Source organism: Castor canadensis, chromosome X (genome assembly GCF_047511655.1).
Source record: "Castor canadensis chromosome X, mCasCan1.hap1v2, whole genome shotgun sequence".
Classification (NCBI taxonomy): domain Eukaryota; kingdom Metazoa; phylum Chordata; class Mammalia; order Rodentia; family Castoridae; genus Castor; species Castor canadensis.
This window is the reverse complement of record NC_133405.1, coordinates 121,901,764-121,917,464: the sequence shown is the minus strand read 5'-3', so window position 1 is coordinate 121,917,464 and position 15,701 is coordinate 121,901,764.

The window sequence follows — 15,701 nt, the reverse complement described above, 5'->3', positions numbered from 1 at the left end:
AATTGTTCTTCTTCTATTCTTGGTCTGCTCCCTAGTATTTGACAGTTGGATATTTTGGCTGACCGAGAGTTTGAAGGCCAGCTAAAAACGATTTCACCATATGACCTGATTTTCCATTTCATTCAATGAATTTTTATTGAGCTGTTTCCATTGCCAGGCAGTTATAAACGCTGCAAGTGGAAAAAAAAAAAAGACAATCCCTGCCATTAAAGGGGGGAGTCTTTTATTACAGGGAAGAAAAGCAAATCAACAAACAAGTTATCAAATAATTTCAAACTCGGTAAAGCGTCTAAAACAAGGTAATGGACAATATATACACGTTTTGTGTTGTCAAAGATGGTAATTTCCTAGGAGGCAGGGGCCATATTTTTTTTCAAAACCCCATGCTTAATAAAAATTAGTTGATTTGAAGGGCTGGGGGCATGATTCGAGTGGCAGAGCACTTAATAGCAAGCACAATGCCCTAAGTTCAAACACTGACCAAAAAATGAAAGTTAGTTGATTTGAATTAAACTTGTCTTTCTCGCTGCTCTACCTAAATTTATATCAGTCCCATCCAGAGGACTTCCCTTTTGACCTGCAGGGATATTCCCTTCATTTTTGTTCATGTTGTTTGTACTTTTTCAGTTGTGATTTTGTTGTGCTTTGTGTCAGCTATACTTCTTTTATTTTTTGGAGACAGCCCATGCTGATCTCCTGCCTCAGCCTCCCAAAGTTGCTGGCACAGCTATACTTCTTTGTACTCTGGCACATCTAACAGAGTGTGATAAATATTGTTCTTTTTTACTTCAACATTTGATTGAAGGAATAGGAAGCTCAGGGAGAAAAATTAAGTTCAAGAGAATTTCTTCAGAGCCAAGTGTGGTAGCACAGGTCTGCATGCCCATCACTCAGGAGGCTTAAGCAAGAGGATCATAAGTTCGAAGCCAACCTGAGCTACATGGTGAGACACTGTCTGAAAAAAATAAAAAGAAAATTTTTCAAGTTTTATATATATATATGTATATATATATATGGTATAATAGGTAATGACAGTTTATAATCGTTATGCAATATGTCACCTTGCATCAGCTTCCAATATGTAGCTGGGCACATTCTCATCAGCATATAAACAGCACTGATTTCAACTGGAACCACTGGAACCCCCAGGACTGAATGCCATGAAGATATCTTTGCTTTCCTTTGCATACTGACTTCATTCTTTTTTCTCTCTGTTTAATGGCCCATAGCAAAAGAGGTCCCTGAATTTTACATCTTACAACCACAGCTACATGCAGAGACTAACCCAAATTCCTAGATCTAAAGTACAAAAAGTCCTCAGAAAAGATTCATTGATCCAACAGGGATGACATACACACGCCTAGACTAGTCAACGGTAGCACAAAGTCTTACTGACTTACTAAGAACATCCACACCCAGACGCATGGCCAGGTGCTGGGTCACAATCTTCTAACATGGCAATTTCCATAGAGGTCCACTGCCAATGTCATTTCGAGGGAAAACATGACCTCATCACTTAGCCCACCTATCTTACTTCTAACTTCAAGAAAGCCCCCACTAAACCCAGGCAGCCAAGCATTCATCTGTGTCTCCATCTCAATTGGCAGCATACACAAAATTCCTTATTTTTATATCAAATTTTTAGCACATATTAATTATACAAGAGCGTTTTTATTATGATCTTTCCATACATACCTACAATGTACTTTGATCAAGTTTAACCCCTCGGTTACTCTTTTTATTCCCCCTCTCCCCTCTTTTTAATAATTTTTGACAGGTTTTATTTTTCTATTTTCATACAATGTATAAAATTCTTTTTATTTAGTATGTTTATGAGCATACATTAGTTGTACAGGGGGGTTTCATTGTGACATTTCCATATGTGCTTAGAACATAACCTCGGTGAGTTTCATCTCCTCCATCATTTTCCCTCATCCTCCTCCTCCCTACTCAAAACAATTTCAACAGGTTTCATTATTTTATTTTCATACAAATATATAAAGTACATCAACCATATTCACCCTTCTTCACCCTCTCTGTTCACCCTCCCGTTCCCACTAATAATCATGCCTAACAAAACCTGTTTAACATTCCTTCATTCTTAAAGTGTATATTGTTCAAAGGGGTTTCACCATGGTGTTTCACCCAGGAATATATTGTACTTTACTCACATTAACCCCCTCTATTACTCTCCCTTACCCTTCATCCCTACCCCATATTATTCAACAGCTTTCAATGTAGTTTAGCAACTTTGATTTCTGCGTTGTTGCTGTTGTACTATATCACATTTTGGATAGCAGGGATGGAAGGCAAATTGGTCATAAAATCAGACCAGAAAAACCAGCAGCAAATGTGTAATGGTGACAGTTACTATCCTTACATAACAAATTCACCAACTCACCTTTTTTTGGGTGGTATTGGGATTTGAATCCCGGGCCTCCTGCTTACTTGATCCATGCTCCAGCTCTTTTTGCTTTAGAGTTTGTGTGTGTGTGTGTGTGTTACTGGAGTTTGAATTCAGGGCTCTGAGATTGCTAAGTAGGTACACTGCTACTTGGGCCACTCTGCCAGCCTTTTGCTTTAGTTGTTCTTTGGATAGGGTCTCAAATTTTTGCAGATAGGATCTCTCACTTTTTGCCCAAGGTCAGTCTCAGACTTCTAAACTCCTGCCTACTCTTCCCAAGTAGCTGGGATTACAGGTGTGTACCACCACACCTGGCTCCCAACTCACATTTTTGTTTATGTATTGTGTCCCATTAGTAATATTTTTATATAGGCTCAGGGTAATAGAGATGGTACCACATGTATAATGAAAGTCAAAAATACCTAATCATGCATTGACAGATATGTAAGATATATAGAGCAATAAAACAAAACCTAATAATACACTGTCAGTTTAATCTTCTACTATGAGTGAAAAATATCTAGTACCACCTTTCCTTGGGCTGTTGAACCATATATAATTTTGGACATCTGATTAAGGTAGAGGATGTTTTGAGAAAATTATGTCATTGACTTTCAAACTTATTTATGCTATGATTTTGTAGCATTGAGAAACTTGTTTTCTTAATTTGTTTTTCTTGAGTTATATAAATAATAAATGCAAAAGTCAGGCATGGTGGCACACATCTGTAATCCTAGCTTCTGAGGAGACTGAGGCAAAAGGATCACAAGTTCTAGGCCAGCCTACACTACATAATGAGTTTGAGGCCAGACTGGGCAACTTAGTGAGACCCTGTCTCAAAATAGAGGGAAAAAGGACTGGGGATGTTAGCACAGGGGAAGAAGCACTTGCCTAGTATGCACAAGACCCTGGATTCAATCTCTGTGCCAAAAGGGATCCAGAATAAAGTGGGAGGGAGAGGAAAAAACAATGGAAAAGTATTTTCCTCCAAACATTGAATAAAAATGGAATCAGGCAAAGGGTTAATATCCATAATATATAAAGAGCTCAAAAAATTAAATTAAATACCAAAAGAGCAAATAAGCCAATTAAAAATGGACAAACAAATTGGGCAGTTCTCAGAAATACTAATGGCTAATAAATACATGAAGAAAGGTTCAGCATCATTAGCCACAAAGGAAATGCAAATCAAAACCACACTGAGATTCCATTTCACCCCAGTCACAATGGATAGCATCAAGACGACAAACAACAGCAAATAATGGTGAAGATTTTGGGGGAAAAGGAACACTGTTGAGGGAATGTAAATTAGTGTGGCCACTCTAGAAATCAGTATGGTGGTTACTTGAAAAAATTAAAATAGAACTCTTGGGCATTTGAGTCAACATATGATAGACTCACTTGCACACCCATGTTTATAGCAGTACTATTCATAATAGGCAAGCTATGGAATCAGCCTAGGTGCCCAACAACTGATGAATGGATAAAAAATGTACAGGGTGAATTCAAGTATAACATAGTTGATACATTGTAAGAACCTTTGTAAATATCACAATATACTCCCACCCAGCATAACAATAAAGGGAAAAAAAGAAAATGTGGTATTTTTACACAATGGAGTATTATTCAGCAATGAAGAATGAAATTATGTCGTTTGCAGGAAAATGGATGGAACTGGAGATCATTGTGTTGAGCAACATAAGCCCAGATCAGAAAGACAAATATCACATGTTCTTACTCATATGCAGAATCAAGATCTAAAAACTAATAATATGACATTATTTTTAAAAGGGGACTGTTAGGGGGAGGACTGGCTGGAGGAGAGGAAGGTTAAAAGAGAGGGCAATAGGGGGTGAAAATGATTGAAGTACACAATATACATATATACACACACACACACACATGAAAATAACATAAGGAAATCCACTAAAAACTGTTAGCAATAGGTGGGGGGAAGAGGGAGGAGATTAAGAAGGCATAATATAAGGAGTTAAATTTGATCAAAGTACTTTATATAATGTATGAAACTATCACAATGAAACCCCTTTGCACAATTAATTTATGATGTGTTAGTTAGCATTCCATCACCGTGACAAAATACCTGAGATAAACCACTTATAAGGAGGAAAAATTTATTTTTGGCTCATGGCCAAAAATCATGGTGTAGAGCATTGTGGCAGAGCAAAGCTACTCACATCATGGAAGTTAGGAAATCAAAGAGAAGAAGGGGCCAGGGACCCAGTACACCCTTCAACAACACACTGCCAATGACCTCATTTCCTTCAACTAGACCCCACCTCCTAAAGTTGACGCTTCCTAATAGCACCATCAGCTAGGGGGACCAACAACATTCAACACAAAAAGTTTTAAGGAACACTTAAAATCCAAACCATAACAGTAGACAATTTACAAAGAATTTCATCCCTACCTTTTCCCAGCTCCACCATTATGACTGTTCATCAAATCCAAGAATATAGAAATTTTCTTTTTCCTCTAACAATGTCCTCTTGTTTAAAAATGGCAAACATTTGAAACATGTATACTTCTAGTGACATGGGATCAGAAGCCTCCTTAGGATAGGACATCTTCATTTTAGGATGTCAACTTTAATAAAGATGTTTCAATAATACAGGGTGTACACAGTAAAATTTCAATAAGTAACTCCTTTACCCATGCTTAATCTTCCAGTCACTTTTTACCTAGTCATGCTCACCTTCTCTCAGTTAACCCACTTTCTTCAACAGATTCAAGTTGTCCTCTATTAAGTCCTTATTCTGCAGCCTACTTCTCTCCAGTCTCTTTCCCACCCACTTCCCTTTTTTTTTCAACTATTTGCCCTGGCTGGCCTCAAACCCTGATCCTCCTGATCTCTACCTCCTGAGTAGCTGGAGCAGTGGCATCAGACCTCTGATATCTTCTTTCTTTCTTTCTTTCTTTTTCGAATGTTGGGAATGGAACCCCAAGCCTGGTGCATGCTAAACACATGCTCTACCACTGGGCTACACTCTAGCCCCCCCCCCATTTTTTCTTATAAGGGCACTAATCCTAAAGAGGGCTCCATCTTCATGTGTTTGTGTTTGTGTTTCCCTTTCCAAATTCATATATTAAAGCCTAGTCCTCAATGTGGTGGTATTTAAAGGTAGGGCCTTTGGGAAGTAATTAGATCATGAAGATGGAGCTTTTTCCCCAAGCTGGCCTTGAATCAAGATCTTCCAGATTTCAGTCCCCCAGGTAGGTAGGTTTACGGGACTGAACAAATAAGTTTCTGGGGACCCGATCTCCAAAATAACCAGAGTAAAAAATAACCAGAGATAAAAGGGATGGGGGAACAGCTCAAGTGGTAGGGCACTTCACAAGACTCTGGTTTCGATCCTCAGTAATGCAAAAAAAATAAAGGACTAGCTTTTAATAGGGCAAGGTGAACCACCTCTGCAGGCTTTGAAGGGTCAGAGGGATTGCAGAGTTAAAACCCTCCAGAGCACCCACCCTAATAGTCTCATCTCACGTTTTAGGGTCTCGGATTTTCCCAACTAAGTAACTGACCTGAGCTTATATACCAGTCTTTGTTAAGCATTCAGTCGTCCTTGAAGCTTGGCGATCCAACTCTCTGATCCTGAGTTTGCTCCCTGGTTCCTGAGTTTGCTGCTCAGCGGGGTTTGCTCTCCCACTGCTAAAGAGGAGGTCCTTTGGGGAAGCTACTGAAGAGCCCCTCTGACTCCCACACCCAGGTGTATCAGTCTGTTGACTATCCTCCGTTTCACATTGCAGTGGTTTTCAAATGTGTCAAGTTATTTGATACTCCTTCTTTCAAAAGGTAGTACTTAATTTCCCTCTTCCTGGATATGAACTGGACTTAGTGACTCACTTCTGGTGGAAGTGATGGTTTGTGGTTTCTAAGACTAAATCATAAAGGCATTGCAGCTTCCTCCTTGCTCGCTATTGGATTTCTCACTCTTAAGGAAGTTATCTGCCATGTCATTTGGATGTTCACACAGCCCTAGGGAGTGCCTATGTCACAAGGAATTGAGGCCTCCTACCAACAGTTGTATGAATGAGCCATCTTAGAAGTGTGTCCAAAAGTCTTCACCTTTTCTGTTCTTTTATAAGAAGCTAAATTAACATGATTACCCCCACACACCCCAATATGCCATTAAGTATTACAGATCATGATTTTTTAAAGAAATTGTAAATGTATTTTCTCTGGAGAAAAACTTTCTCTGGATGACCCTGACCAATACAATAGGCCACAAGTTATCCATAAGTACTTCCTACACACTCTTTTGGCCAAAAGAAATGCCTTGTAGTCAATTCAGGCTAACCTACATTCAAGCCAGAGTTTTCAACATGTGGCAATCAGTCTTCAAAGTTCCTAACCAGAGTTCATAGCCTGGAGCTATGAATGTCCCTACAGTCTAAATGGAACCACACTACCAAGTGCAATGGGAGCCTGGGGGCCAATCTCCAGAACAACATGCAAACTACCAGCTCTGAAAAAGAACAGAACGTGAGCAATTAATGTAATCACCTGCTGGATTAACAGCCCTAAATTAAATATTGTTCCATAAACTTGGATGAGTCCTTTGAATGTCTGTGCTACAGTTTATAAATCCATAGAAGAGTATTCAGCTAGATCATCATGTGTTTCCCAGCACCAGGGGACTCCAAGAGCTTTGCTTCAGAAAAGCCAATCCTTCACATTTTGGGTTTGTATATCGTGGGTTTGTTTTCCTCAGGCCTGTGAGTCTATGCCTGCTCTTATTGGAATTAAGTCAAATCTTGTTTTTTTGTAGTGCTGGGAATCCAACTTAAGGCCTCGTGCATGCTACATAAGTACTCAACCCCTGAGCTATATCCCCAGCTGCAAAGCTATCTTTAATTTTCTCCTTTCTCTTTGAATTCTGACACTATCCCACAAGGAGGTGGTTCCTCCCTCAGACCTCCTCTCTCAACCTCTTTTCAGGAACATCCACAAACTAGTTTCATAGATGACTTTCATTTGGCCAATAGGCTTTTATGGGTTATAGAAAGTAAAAATAATATCAGATGTGGTAGCGCATGACTAATTCCAGCATTCAGGAAGCTGAGGCAGGAGGATCAAGAGTTTGAGGCCAAGCCAGATGCCAGTGGCTCACACCTGTAATCCTAGCTACTCAGGAGGCAGAGATCAGGAGTATCTCAGTTCAAGGCCAGCCCCAACAAATAGTTCACAAGACCCTATCTCGAAAAAACCCATCACAAAAAGGGCTGGCAGAGTGGCTCAAGAGTGAGGCCCTGAATTCAAACCCCAGTACTGCCAAAAAAAAAAAAAAAAGAGTTCAAGGCTAGCCTGTACTACATAGCAAGACCCTATCTCAGAACAAAACATTTAGTTGATTGGATGGTGGAAAACAGCTCTCAAATGGGGGGAAAGGCATGGTAACCAACCAATGCTCTTACCTTCAAAGGCCAGCTTGGTCCTAATCCAGCCTTCAAATCACAGCTGGCCTGGGTTTAAAGACCTTTCCATAACAGCATAATATAAAAGCAAAAGGATTCACATTATAAATCATACTCATGTCCATCCAGTTGAAAACTAGGTCCATCACAGTGACAGAAAGGACAATTTATTGTATGAGAAAACAACATAATCTGTGATTTGCCAACCTCAAAAACCACCCTCCAGAGCATCCTAAATTTAAATTGGTGACTCTTTAAGATGTTTTTAAATTAAAGACAATTTTTTTGTTCTTATTGCTTGTTTTTTTTTTTCTTCCCCCACACCACTCCTAGTCTTGGACTCTGGTGCTTCCTACTAAAGCTTATTTAACAGAAGAGGGTGTTTAGAAGAGAAAGAGACAGCAACTCTCGGCAACATTATAATGCATGAGAGAATGTGAGTGCTAGCAGTCAGAAAGGTCTGGAGGTTTGCAGCTTGCTCTCTCTGAGAGGTCCATAAAAGCCCCTTTCTTTCCTTCTCTCTTTTACTCACTTGCAGAATTTGAAGCCCAAGGAAATCCTCACCCCTTTTCTACTCCTTAGCCCATCTCATTCAGAAAGAACTGGATGAGTGACACCCTGCTGACAGCTGAGGATATGAAGAAATCCAAAAAGCTGGGTTTTCCTGAGCACTCAAAGAAGACAAGTCCCCTAGTCTTTTCCGGTGTCTGGAGGGAAGTCTGGAGTGGACGTTTGAGGTCTGTGTTGCATCTATATTTTTTTCTCCTGTTACAGCAGAATTTTCCCCCTACTACTTCAGCAGAACTTTGTCCCCTGGCACATTAGGTTCTTCTAAAAAGAAGAAAAATATAAAAGCCCCCTTCATGAGCCACTTATCTCCAATGTGCTTATGGACACAGGCTTTTCAGATTTTGATAACCCCTTTCCACTTTTTAGTCAGCCAGAACCTGGCATGGTGTAGGAAGGCATCTGACACTGATCTCTTTCACTGAACAGAAATTCTTTGGGTTTTGTTTGTTTGTTTGTTTTTGTTTGTGGTGCTGGAGATTGAACCCAGAGCCTTGCACAATTCTAAGCAAGTGCTCTACCACTGAGCTACATCCCCAGCTTTTGCTTTTCTGAGATGGGGTCTACTTACCCAGCCCAGGCTGGCCTTCAACTCATGATTATCCTGCCTATTCCTCCCAAGTGCTAGGATTACAGGCCTGAACCACCACACACAGTTGTTGTTTGTTGTTGTTGTTGATTTTCTTCTTCCTTTTCTTCCTCCTCCTCCTCCTTCTTCTTTTGATGGTGCTGGGGATGGAACTCAGGGTCTCATGCCTGCTAAGCAAGTACTTTACCACTGAGCTACATTCCCAGTCCAAACAGATTTCACCAAGGAGATCCCAAAAAATTCATAAGGTAGAATAGAGTTCTATTGGTAAAATGAAACATATATCCAGAGTCCTGAAGGTTTAGTCTTACTGCTGTGACTCCTATACCTGGCACAGTGCCTGGTACACTGTAATTAAATAATGCGGATTGACCATATGAGTAAATACCAGTGGTGATAGCTCCCATATGTTCAGTAATTAACTCAGTGGTAAGGTGAAAATACATAATAAGGATGTGTAAACAAATGAGGGAATAGTAGTACAAACAGTATTATTTATTGAGCGCTTATGGCTCAGTTATCTTATTTAATCCTCACAAAAGCCGTGGGAGTTGGGTATTTTTATTTCCATTTTGCATGTTGATTTTTGAGAATGTTACTTAATGTCTCTAAAGACATTAACATTTCCAAAAGTCAATATAGCTAACAAGCAATGGCTGGCATATACCCAAATAGCTATTATCAGATGTTTATTTAGTAGTGTCGTTCTTCATCAGCAGATGCAATCTTGCACCCCAGACTTGCTGCAGAAAAACTGGTGCTGAAGGTGAATCTGGAGAAGGAGACTCATGACCCCAGCCATCTATAACAGCCATCACTGCTGGAATCTAGGGATTCTACAGAGTCAAACGAACCGAACTGGGAAACGAGCAATTGTCTAGAAACCTAAATGATCATGGGACCTCAAACTGTAATCCTGAACTTCCCCTCTCATGTGCACAGTCAGTATTTTCCAGGCCTTCAGCCAATATCTTTCTCTTTTGGCTTGTTTGTGCATTTTTTACTTTGGTAAATTATAATGAGTGGATACGTGATCGTAGATTAATTGATTATTTATTATCAAATGGATCCCCAACATATTGCAAGTAAAATGCCTTAAAATCTGTAATCTCAAACCTCTATGTCTGCATTTTAATTTTCCTACTCTAGAACCCTTTCCTATCTCAAGCTGGGATATGAGGAAACCCTACTTCCACTTTTTTCCACTGTACTTTGGCAAAAATAGATTCCAAATCTATTTCATTGGGTCCTTTTAGGTGGATTTGAGTCTGTCTCATTTAATGGCTAGATCCTTACATTTTTATCTACCCCTTGGTCCTATCTACCTCAGAAGAAGTAAGTGAAGAGGGGACAGAAATAAGTATGAAATTCAAAACCAAAATGGTAAGCAGGTGAGGGGCTGGAGGGGCTACTGGGCCTTTATTGTCTGCAACTGGAGTGGGCCATCTGTACTGCACTGCCCTTGGTATGACACTGACATAAGGATACAGTAAGGTTGAAAAGGAAAGTTAGGGGGAAAAGTACATCAAGTAAGTATTTATAAAAATGAAGCATTACAAGCTATATTCTTTGTATAAAACGTGGTATCTGAGTAAAAAAAATTATACAGATAAAAAGGCACAAAAATGATAAAAGGAAAAATTCACCATGAAAAAATAAACACTCTAAACTTTCTTGTACCCAATAACATAGTCTTAGTTAAAAATTGGTAAGGTTGGGGGGGGTGTGCCTCAGTGGTGGAGCACTTGCCTAGCACACCCAAGGCCCAAGGTTTGATCCCCAGCAATACACACACACACAACTAATAAATTTGAGTACTTCAAACTGAAAGACTTAATCTTAGCTACTAGGGAGGTGGAGATTGGGAAGACCAGGTAAAAAAAAAGTCCAGGAGATGCTATCTCAGGTGGCACATGCCTGTCATTTCAGCTATGTGGGAGGCATAAACACTGGTGGAGCATTTGCCTAACATGTGTGAGGCCTGGGTTCCATCCCCAGCACAAAAGAAAGGAAAGGACAGGAAAAGAGAGGAGAAGGGAGGGGGAGGAGAGGGAAAGAGAGAGAAAGGAAAAAAGTCGATAAAAAAGATTAAAAGTCATGAATTGACATTTCACCAAAGAAGACATATGGTCAATAAACATAAGGTCAACATCACCTGCTGGGTATGTTGGTTCCCATCTGTAATCCCAGCACTTGGGAAACTGAGGCAGCAGGATCTCAAGTTCTAGTGAGACTCTGGAGAGAGAGAGAGAGAAATCAAATTCAAAACAGTATAAGATAACCACCATCGGAGAAGCAAAAAACAAAAAGTCTGACAATACCAGCTATTTGTGATGACAAAGAGCACCAAGAATTCTCCTTCACTGCCAGTACAAGTTGTGAATTAGTAAACTCACTTTGAAGAGCAAGTTGGCACCATCTCATAAAGATGAATGCACACAGGCCCTGTGATCCAGCTTGCCAGTCCTAGGTAAATATCCTACAAATTCTTGCTCCTGTGCACGAGAACATAGCATGCATAAAGGTGCAGATGCTGTTGGCCCTGAAAAAAGAGAAAAAAATTGATATGCTTATTTCTCAAACCAATCTCATGATTTACGTGAATACTCTTAGAGACACAGATTCACCTTTAGTGAAGTGATAAATCAAGGTTTTGACTTGCCAGTCTGAAGGCCAGTACTGAACCACCATAAACTCAACAAGGCATTTCAGCTCTGGAGCCCTTGTGGGAGACAGAGAGCCCCACAGCTTTCTCCAGGTAACACACCGATTGTGTGTCTGAGCCTTTCCTATTTGGAGTGTTTACACTCATTCATGTGTGTGAAAGAGCTATAAGAAGGAGATATTGAACCATAAGCATTTCAAATATAGCCAGGAAGGGAGTACTGACCTAGATTCTACAGCCTGTAATCCCAGTACTTGGGAAGCTGAGGCAGGAGGATTGAGTGTTTAGCGCTGGCCTGGGCTACACAGGAAAACCCTGTCTGAAAAAAAAAAAAAACAGATCCTTGATAACAGGATTAATTGCTGAATGAGGTCCAGAACTGACTACTTACAGGCTTCTAATTGAGGTTGAAGAAAAAAGGTTTTATGGCTTAAGCTATCACAAGTAGGGTGTTCTATTAGCCGTGGTGGAAAGCATTCTTAACTGATCGAGTTCATTATAAGATAGTATTTTCTCTCCTTAGGTATGTTAATACATCTAGGCAGTTCAGTGTCAAATATTATCTAGCCTGGGATACATTTTGAATATCTTTGCTTGATGCATTGTTTCCTTTAAATATTATAGATTTTCACATGTAGGACTCATAATAGTATATTTCTATCCCATCCCCTCATTCTTTGTCCTATTGTGGTCATATATTTTACTTCTTCAAATGTTATAAATCCCATAATATTATTATTTTCACCCTATGAACATTAAAAACAAGAAAAATGACTTTTATATTTACTCACATATTTACCAATTCTGGTGTTCTTCAGTCCTTTGTAAATTCAAGCATCCATCTAGTATCATTTTTCTTCAACCCAAACAACTTCCTTTAGTATTTCTTTTTTGTTGTTGTTATTTTGGTGGTACTCTGGTTTGAACTCAGGGCCTCATGCTTGTTAGGCAAGCACTCTACCACTTGAGCCACTCCATCAGCCCTAGCATTTCTTGTGGTACAGGATTATTGGTGATTAATTCTCTTGACTTTGGCTTTTCTGAAATATCTTTATTTTGCCTTCATTTTTTGAAGATTGAAATTTTTGTTAGCATATATTAATAGTACAAGCCGCCTTCATTTTTTTGTGTGTGACAGTCTTACTATGTAGCCCAGGCTGGCCTAGAACTCAATATGTAGCCCATTGTCTTCATTTTGAAGGACATTTTCACTATAAAAGTCTAAGTTTAGCCAGGCGCTGGTGGCTCACACCTGTAATCCTAGCTACTCAGGAGGCAGAGATCAGGAGGATCGAAGTTCAAAACCAGCCCAGGCAAACAGTTCTCAAGACCCTATCTCAAAAAAACCATTACAAAAAATAGGGCTGGTGGAATGGCTCAAGGTGTAGGCCCTGAGTTCAAGTCCCAGTACCGAAAAAAAAAATCTAGGTTTGACTGGGGATGTAGCTCAGTGGTAGAGTGCTTGCCCAGTATGTGCAGGGTCCTGATTCCATCCCCAGCACCACAAAAAAAATCTAGGTTAATAATGGTTTTCTTTCAGTGAGTTAAAGATGCCATTCAACCGTTTCTGGTTGGTATTGTTTTTGATGAGAAGCCATGAATAGGTCTCATCTTTAAGATATCTCTTTATCACCGGTTTTCAGAAATTTCATTCTGCAGTGCCTTGATGTCACTTTCTTTGTGCTTATGCTGCTTGGGATTTGCTGGCATTCTGGATGTATTGGTTTATAATTTTCAATGGATTTGGTACATTCTGTGAATTGAATAAGAGAATTATAAAATCATGAATTGTGTTTCATTACACATATACTGTTGAAAGTACATAAACAGTCCCACTATTCACACCTCTTTGCTTTTTGTGGTCAACCATGGCTTCAGAGACTAGATACTGAAAGTTTGGGAAATTGTTCTGTCTGCCATCCTGCCCAGATTCTAAGCACTATATTGCATAATGTCTCCCCATCTGGTATAACTGAAAAATAGCTCTAAAAAGGAGAAAGAGAAAAAGTTGTGGAATTAATATGTTTTTTATCATGACCTTTTCAACATTTTCTCCTACTTTTGCCTTTTCCTAAGCTTTCTTCTTAAAAAAAAAACTCCACAAATAAATAAAGGAAGGAAGAAATAAGCTGGGCACAGTGGTTCTCTCCTATAATCCTAGTTATTCTGGAGGTCGAGAGCAGGAGGATGGAGGTTAAAGGACACCCCAGGCAAAAAAGTTCATGAGACTCCATCTCAACCAAAAGCCAGTTACGATGGTATGTGTCTGTCATCCCACCTACTTGGGAGGCCTAGGTAGGAGGATCATAGTCCAAGGCTGCTCTGATCAAAAAAATGCAAGACCTTCCCTGAAAAATAACTAAAGTAAAAAGGGCTGGGGGTGTGGCTAAAGTGGTAGAGAGTCTGCCTAGGGAGCATGAGGCACTGAGTATAAACCCAAGTAACATAAAAGAAAGTGAGAGAGGGTTGTAAAAGATGAAAGATTTATAGGATCTGAAGAGAAATCAGAGTATGTGAGGGTTGTAAATAATTTATTGTCGCGAGCACTTATGATTCAATTGAGTACAGGTAAACAGTACTCAGGAGACTCTTATTTCAGAGGACAGGATTTTATTCAAACAAATTTACACGGCACTCTCCCACGGATCCTAATGCCTGTCTCTGTTACCCTAGCCAGCCAGGAGTTTACTCAGGCCTTCCCCAAGCCTCGCTCACTGTGCCAAGGTTCTCAGCCAATGAGGGGGGCCCAGCTGAGCTCTGGGAAATTCCTCACAGCCACTATCAGTGCAGGTCCAGTCTCAGGGTTCACTAGCAACACCCAGTGGTCGTTGGTAGAAGGGGCATCCTCTCAAGCGACAGCTGCCTCTACATCAGAGCCTTGGGACAGGCCCTGACAGCACGCGGTCTCCAGCGTTCAGGGGATGAGCGAGGTTTTGGGTTTCAGCTCTGAGTTTATATACCAGGTGGTGACCTCATAGTTTCTGCCATCAGCACTGCCACCTTAGGTTTGGCTTATTTGCATATCGCCTGTCACTCTCTGGCAAGTTTTCTAAGTCCTAACACACACTGGCTAATAATTCTTATTTCAACAATTTTTTTCTACTTTAACACAACACAATCCATCAATACAAGAGCAATCTTATATGTGCTCACCACATTTATCTTAAGTGATATGCTCTGGATTAGACCTTGTTCATATAATATCTGGCCATACAAATAGAGATTACAGTACTGATTATCTATCCAGCCTCTGTGATGATTCTTGATTTTATGTCCAGTGGCACACACCTCATTGGTTAGCACATGTCAACAAGAGTCACTGCATGCTTATTATTCCTGGAGAAGTTCAATGTGTCATGACAATGATCAATGAATAACAGGGCAAGATAAAACAGGTTTAGGGACAAATCCTCTTCCATTTGGATCATTCACAACTATTCGTCCTAACCCAAAAATAGATGCAATACTTGGAAGGAGCACACATTTTAAGGATGCCTACTATATTCTAAGCACTCTACAAAGGGCTTTACAGCACCATTTAATATTCATAACCCTAGGAGGAGGAAACTATGGTCAGTAACTCCATTTTATACATATACACACTCAAATTCAAGAACCTTGTCCAAAATCACACAGCTAATAACTAGAAGCACTGAGATCTGCATCTAAATTTTTTGCCTCAAAAATCCCTGCTCTTTCTGCCACACCAGGGCACTCAGCTCCACTTTCCAAAAACTACTTACTGAATCCAGGGTGGCACACTCTGTATCACTTGCTTGGATAAGAAAACCCACAGTCCCGGACAGTGTGTGTTCTACCTATGAAGGAAGAACATAGATTAAGAGCTGTGGGTCATTTTGAAGTATTGGGACAGCTCTCAAATCAGAAAGAAGGATGGCACTGTGATGCTCAGAAGTACCAATTAGGACAGAAATCTCCCTGTCACTGTGGAATTCTCTTCTGTGAAGGAGCGTGGACAGGCACAGCTTCCTGCAGTCTCATAGGGTGACAGAGCCCTCCCAGCAAGCTGACTGTCTGCT